At 29.1% G+C, this 7,549-nt stretch overlaps 1 protein-coding gene across 1 annotated transcript in view; it reads right to left on the bottom strand.

Annotated features, from left to right (window-relative positions):
• LOC145319612 (excitatory amino acid transporter 3-like) overlaps positions 1-7,246 on the bottom strand; it is a 102,413-nt gene extending 95,167 nt beyond the window's left edge. Inside the window, exon 1 of the mRNA XM_080161845.1 lies at positions 7,010-7,246. The gene's annotated coding sequence lies outside the window, so the exon portion shown is untranslated. The remainder of the gene's footprint in view (positions 1-7,009) is intronic.
• Between the last annotated feature and the right edge of the window lie 303 nt (positions 7,247-7,549).

Consider the following 7,549-nt stretch of genomic DNA (forward strand, 5'->3'; position numbering starts at 1 on the left):
AATAAGCCATTAATCATTTAATTCTGATAACTATAAGTTGGGTAAAATTGCTTTCAAAAAAGTTCTCATAAAAAAACACACTGTATCTCCCTGATCATTTTCAGGTAGGTTGGTGGTTCCCCCCCCCCCCCACACACAGTCACAAGATAAATTTTACAATAGGGGTAAACTAGAGAAATTACAAAAATTAATGATTAATGAAAAATTGAAGAAAAAATCATACAGTTTCAATGGTGCTCTCCTACATGGCATAAGAATTTTTTGATTACAGAAAAAAAATTCCGTTTTACCCTACATCTACAGGTTAGGGGAGCAGCCACCATAAGAAATTAATATTAAATTTGTATAAAATATGATGTATTAAAAGGCTAGCTATAGTAAAATTGTTGTAAAATTGAGCGGAAACATCTAATTGTCAAATGAAAATGAATTTGTTTTGTGCTCCATCAATATCACAGATACATTTTTAACAAGATAGCCACAGGTTTTTTGGTGTTTCCTAAAATTAAATGTAAATGGTTACAGCACCAAGGGCGTCCAAGAGGGAGGGGGGGGATAAAAGGGTAATTTCCTCCCTTTAAAAAAAAGTTTCTTAGGCAAATATTTTAGAAAATATATTAGATTGTTACCCCAATCCATAAAAATAAACAAAAAAATCTTACAGCAGTAATTTTAATTCATGTTTCGCACTATAGTTCAAAAACCTAAGTTTTAATAAATCTGACATTTTAAAAAAAATTTATACACAAAATATGGGGTTTTTCTCCCTAGGGTAATAGTTTGATGGGGGTAAAAAAGAACATTGTTAAGATCTTAATTCTAACGTATATTTTTTTTTAAAAAAACCTCGTTACTTTAGGATTCAATCTAGAGGATTATTTTTATAACAAATAATATTTACCCTGTTTATAAATGAAAATAGTTATGGACAATTTTAAAATTTATCAACTTTGTAGAAACATCAATTATAAGTTGATAGTTGATGAGCTGAATTTGAATTTCCGAATGTGTACACAGTTTCCTCGGTGTTTCCTCATCCTATTTCAATATTTACTACTAACTAAAAAAGCTTCAAACTTAAAAAATAAATCAAAATTTTAAAAAGTAAAATTTTAAATAAATCGTTTATACGTTCAAATATAGATTTTTTGTTGGAAGTTTTAGTTTTTTTAGCTAGTAGTAAATATTGAGATAGGATGATGAAACACCGAGGAAACTGTGTAAACATTCAGAAATTTAAATTCAGCTCATCTGATAGTTGTTATGTTTGAATGTTTGTGGATTTAAATTCGACATTTCTATGGAAAACTAATTGATTACATTTTAATAAGTCACAGAAAAATATAGAAATAGAACAGAAAACATTATATGGATTTTTTTTTTATCATTTCTTAAGTTATGCTTTTTTCCTGTAGAGCCGATTAAGTTCTCCATTTTAGGATGAGTCTAAGCTATTTTTTGCTTTTCTTAAGCCTTTGGAATATACATAAAGGCCCTAGATTCTAGGGGAAGAGCCGCTAGTATTGTAAAAATTTATTAGCTTTTAAAATAGTATTTTAATTAAAAATTAATAGATAGTTAATGATTTAATCTAAGTATAGGATAACATTTTACATGGATGTTACTCTAATGCCTTTTTTTCTCTTTGACTATTATTTATATCAATAAATTTCTGCAAAAAAAGACGTATACAAGTCTTTTTCTAAATCATTTTAAAGTATATAAATAATATATGTACATAAGAGTAAAATTTTACCTCATAGAATATTAAAGTTGACTATTTTAGTGAAAATTCCCGAGACATATGTGCATTTGATCTATACTTTGTTTTGTCCATCTGTCTATCGGTCATGCTTCAAAAGAAATAAACTTATTTGTTCCGTGATTTTCTTTATTTGTATTTGCATATAATGTCTCCTTTTTTCAAGAATCACAATATGATTTTACGAAGTTCTAAATAATATCTAATAATAATAATAAACAAGGATGACAACATCCATAAGTAGTGAAGCACAAAAAATCGTGGATGGAAATACGTAAAAGTAGATTTAAAGTGTATTTATTAAAAACAAGAATAGATTTATTGGAGAAAATAAACACGAAACCTTGTTTTATTTTTAATGATGACGACGGTCAAAGTAGATTACATAAAAGATTCTCATAACAATGGGAAAAATTATTTTGATACTGATATCCCAAAAAAGTTTGAAAATTGGACCAAAAACACCAAATATATGGGAAAATGTGTAAAACATATAAAAATAGCCAAACACCTGATAAAAGGGAGTCTGACCGCCATGGTTGTTTTCTTTAAACGAAAGGAAATTTAATTTTGATATCTATAACTGAAAAAAGTTTGAAAATCGGACCATAAACACTGAAGATATGGAGAATAATGTGAAAAAAACACAAAAATAGCCTAAAACCTGCATACAGGCAGTCTGGCCGTCATGGTTGTTTTCTTTAAACGACGGGAAATTTAATTCTTATATCTATAACTGAAAACATTTTAAAAATTGGACCATAAAAACTGAAGATATGTTGGAAATGTGAAAAATACAAAAATAGCCTAAAACCTGCAAAATGGCAGTTTGGCCGTCATGATTGTTTACTGTAAACGACAGGAAATTTAATTTTGATATCAATAACTGAAAAAAAATTTAAAATCGGACCATAAACACTGAAGATATGGAGAAAAATGTGAAAAATACAAAGTAGCCTAAAACCTGCCAAAAAGCGGTCCGACCGCCCTTGATGCTTTATAGTTAATTGTGCTCCTTAATAATGGGAATGTTGTCAAAAAATTTCAGCTGTCTATCTTTAATAGGAGCCAAGAAAATCACGTTTCACCTATTCTGTCTCATGACGGACAGACGGACGGATAGACGGACGGACATTGTGAATTATAGAGTAGCTTCGCTACTAAAAATAATATCCGTCTGTTTTAATTTCGATTATTTGAAAGTTCAAGAGATGCTTTGCTAATAGAATTGTGCCGCATTGGGATAGGGATCATCATTTCAAATATCATGTTAATAGGATCATTCTTTGACTTGTTAGTATTATGAATTATACCTCATTATTACCGAATAACATCAACTTACCAATTACCTTTTTTATGTAAGCCTAATTTATTTAATTGATAAATAATTAGCTTTACTTGAATACAATAAACATCCAATTATAAATAAATTAATACGAAGTAAGAGAAATACATAAGCTATGGATCAATTCAGCAGAGTTCATTTTGCACGTGGATGGGTTTGATTCAGGAACCCTTAGATTACCAGCCCAACCCTACCCATTGCGCCTTTACCCCATGATGATTAAGGAATGAAATTTTGACCTAGAAGTTTAACCAACTCATGATGAGTTAAAGTAGTAAGTTTTATGTCTAGAGTTTAAGATATAAAATAATACCTAACAAATTAAGTTCTCCATTTTAGAGAAGCTTCACATAGGTCTTGGGGTGGTTTTATGCTACTCTTTTTTATATAAAGTTTTCATTCATATGGTTTTAGGCTATTTTTCTGACCATTTTTTCCTAATACGTATCCCCTAGACGCTAGAGTCAGAGCCACTAATAGATGAATAAGTCATGTAACGGATTTTGTTAGCTTTTTCTAAGATTTTCTCTATATTTGTAACTAAAGCAAATATATCATTTATTAGACTGTTTGATATGGGAAGAGTGTATAATTATGCTCCTATATAAGCTTACTATATACACAACTATACTTATTTACTTAGCTTCGAGACAAGGGTGTAGTTAGATATATTATCAAGGGGTGAGGTTTTTAATTATTTTCTTATATAAGTTTACTATTTACACACTTTAGCTAAAGACACGAAGGAAACAAAATTATATAACAAACTAAAACTTTGAATTATTCTAATGTCAATTTAGACCATTAAACATAAAATTCTTGCGTTGCAGCGGCTGTAGAGAAAATAAATGGTCCTAACCCCCTGCATACATTGTTTATCTTGGGTATACAATAATTGTGTTTGTAACCTTATTCTTTCACTCTTTGCATACAGTAGAGATAATCTAGATGCATACTCTTAAAATAAAAGTTAATAGGATAACATTAGAGGTATATTCCATACATGTTATTGGTTTAAATTAAGAAAGATTTTGGTCAAATTATAACATGTAAAAATTTATTTCCTAGTATGAATCACATTCACATGACAAAACGATCACAAAATTTCATTGCTTGATTACTTGAATGCAAAAAATAAACAAAGGTGTTTTTCTGCAATGAATATCCTTTTTCTTAGTTCGATAACTTTTATTGTAAGATATTTAAAATACAAATTATAAGAAAAAAAAAAATAATTTATTAATGAATTGATTAGAAAAATAAAACAACATTTAAAATTTGGAATATTTATATAGATATTTTGTTGATTAATTTAATGAGAAATTTGAAATTATTTTTATGTAACATTGACTACCTGATGCAACTACATTAGGTTTAAGATTTGATTACATAAAGTTTTTTTCATGTTTTTTTTCATTAAACAAAATTTGGGATCTATTGCAGTTTACGATAAAATATTGCTGGTAAGCAATATTTCCAAAAATCTATGAATTTTAAAGGCTGCTAGCTGCTAAACGGCTGAACGTACAGATCATACCCGCACACCATTTTAAGCGGTATAAGAAGGCCTACAAATAATCTGGAATAGCCAAGATCCAATGATGCACAGGGAAAGCTTCACTGAAGAAAAAACGCGTAAAATAGGCTTTTTTGCGCATTTCTCTGCACTGCGAGATAATTATGCATTATTGATTTATGACTATTCCAGATTATTTGTAGGCCTTCTTATGCCGCTTAAAACAGTGTGCGGGCATGATCTGTACGTTCAGCCGTTTGGCAGCTAGCAGCCTTTAAAATTCATAGATTTTTGGCAATATTCGTTACCAGCAATATTTTACCGTGAACTGCAGTAGATCCAAAATTTGTTTTTGCTTTCGTCATGCATAGCAAATGTATATACTTAGAAATTACTATATTAACCTTTTTATTTATTTACATTCAGAACGTAAGTTTGGGAAGTTCCCAAGAAAACAAAAGACTATGGCGACTAGTTTTAAAAAAGCCCCATGTCCACTTCCTCCCAGAAAATCTCTACTAAATATTCGCCCTAATCCTTAACTTTTGTTTGATACAAATTATTGTTAGGGTATAAGGTAAGGGTAAAAAATAACCTAGTAAAATTTGGAGGATTAGATCTAACTTTTACTGAAAATTTTGCATATCCAAAAAATGCATTTCTTTATAATTTCCCTAATTTTTGTAAGACTGTATTATAATATAAATAACAAGAACAATCAATTACTAAAGTAGCACACAAACAAAAAATTAATAATTTTTACCAGTTAAAATATAGATGTTATATTTAATATTGTTTAAATAACATACATTTATTTGAAGTGCACATTTAAAAAAAAATGTTTTATAATAAGCATAATCTTTACCGTATTCTTTAAAGCTAAATTAGACAATTTGAATTCTAAAATAGTTTTGATTAAAAATCTAAATTTAATATTTACTTGAAATGGGTGTCTAACTAAATTTTTAGATCATCCTATAAATAAGAAGCACGTAAATTTATTACAAAGTAGCATTGCTGTTAAAAATAGATAATCTAATAATTTGGCAATTAATACGATAAACCATATTTATATAGAAGTTACGTGACAAAAGCTATACATCATTAATTGTGGGTTACTTAGGCTTTATTTGTATTACTCTTTAGACAAGGATTAATTTCCTTTTTCGTTTATGTGCTTTTTCTCAGGGATCTAAAGGTATAAGACAATCGCCGATAAACTAATGTACTTTACAATTAATGATATACAAAATTACCCTCCCTCTAAAATAAAATTAAGGGGTTGAAACGTTTGAACTTAATTAACAACTAATCTAAATTTTAAAAAAAGTTCCCAAAGTTGTGAAGCCAACGAATAAGAAAATATATTATAAAACTTTGGGGACTAGTGTAATAAATAGTCTAATGCCCCCCCCTCCCTGGCTTTTTCTTGAAAACATGGTATGGCAACTGTATTTTCTTTCCACTTATCAAAAAGATATTAAATTAATAATTTTATTATATTTAACTAGCGGCTACCATAAAAGGTGTAGGTTAGGGATGAAAATATCCTAAAATATCCTTACATTTGATATAAAAATAGAATGTTTAAAAACATTCCTGGACTAATGTAAAGTTTCCCTAAAATAGAATACTCAATCGGTTTAGTAGTTATAAAAATCTTAGGTTACAGACAAAAAAAACTTACATAATTTGTTTACTCAGTCCGTAACGCTTAAAGGGAAATGGGATTTTCTCGGCTGGTATCTAAGATAGACAGCTGTATTTATTTTTTTGCATATTATTTCTCTTTCTTTTCTTTGTTGTGACAACTGAACAACTGCTCTCTATCTCACATTATTTGTTCATCCATGTCATAATTTTTCTGCTCTGTTACTTATGGATGTTCCCATTCTTGTTTAATTTTAAAATCTATTTTCGGATATAGAAACTATTTTGGAATTATCAAAGGCTTTGTTTATATCTAATTGTAGTAAATTAAATAACCTATTAAGTAAAGTAGTATGATTATTTTTGTCTGTAGCCTAAGATTTTGAAAACCACTGAACCTTTTGAGTTTTCTAGGGAAGCTTTATGTAGGCATCGTATTTTTATTAGATTATTATAATTTTATATTTGTGGCTAGGTTGCCAGGTTTTAGGCTATTATACCGATCACCCATTCCAATACAGAGCCTCTAAATGCTAGTTTAAGGAAGATATTATTTTGTATAATAAGTGACAATCAGAATATTTTAGTCTACGCTTGACAATAAAATTTGGTTTTTGTATCTACTTTAGGTTTATCTCACTAAAAATATTGTTATCTTCAACAAAATTTATGTTTTTAAATAATGAAATTTTGAATTGTAACAAGTTGCATAGAAACCATAACAAAGATTCTTTACCTGTTGCTTAATATATGGCAGAAGAATAGTACATATACACATACATACACTAATATATATATATATATTATATATGTTTAGTTCTATATATTCACTCAACTACGGTAGTATAGTAATAGTCATATGAGAGATCAGAGAACATTGGGATACACTCTAGGGGAGAGATCTTTGTAGTAGTACACACACAAAAGCACACACATAATCACACACACACAAGCACACACACATACTCACACACACACACACACACACACATACCCACTTAGCCTTCAAAACCCAACACGCACAAATACATACAAAATACACAGACTTGCACACAATATTGAGAGTTTGATGATATATGAATAGAGAGAGTTAGACGGGTAGTTTGGTGGGATTATTGCCGATCAACTTTTCAACACGCCAAAAAATAGAGAGAAAAAATCTTCCCACCGACGAAAAAAAAGAAAAGAGAGAAGTCGGAGAAAATAAGCAAGAAAAACTTTGTTCATCAGAAGCTTACAATTATTAAGTTACAATTGATTTTATATTGAACTAGTG

Source organism: Acartia tonsa, chromosome 5 (genome assembly GCF_053477335.1).
Source record: "Acartia tonsa isolate MP-2025a chromosome 5, ASM5347733v1, whole genome shotgun sequence".
Classification (NCBI taxonomy): Eukaryota; Metazoa; Arthropoda; class Copepoda; order Calanoida; family Acartiidae; genus Acartia; species Acartia tonsa.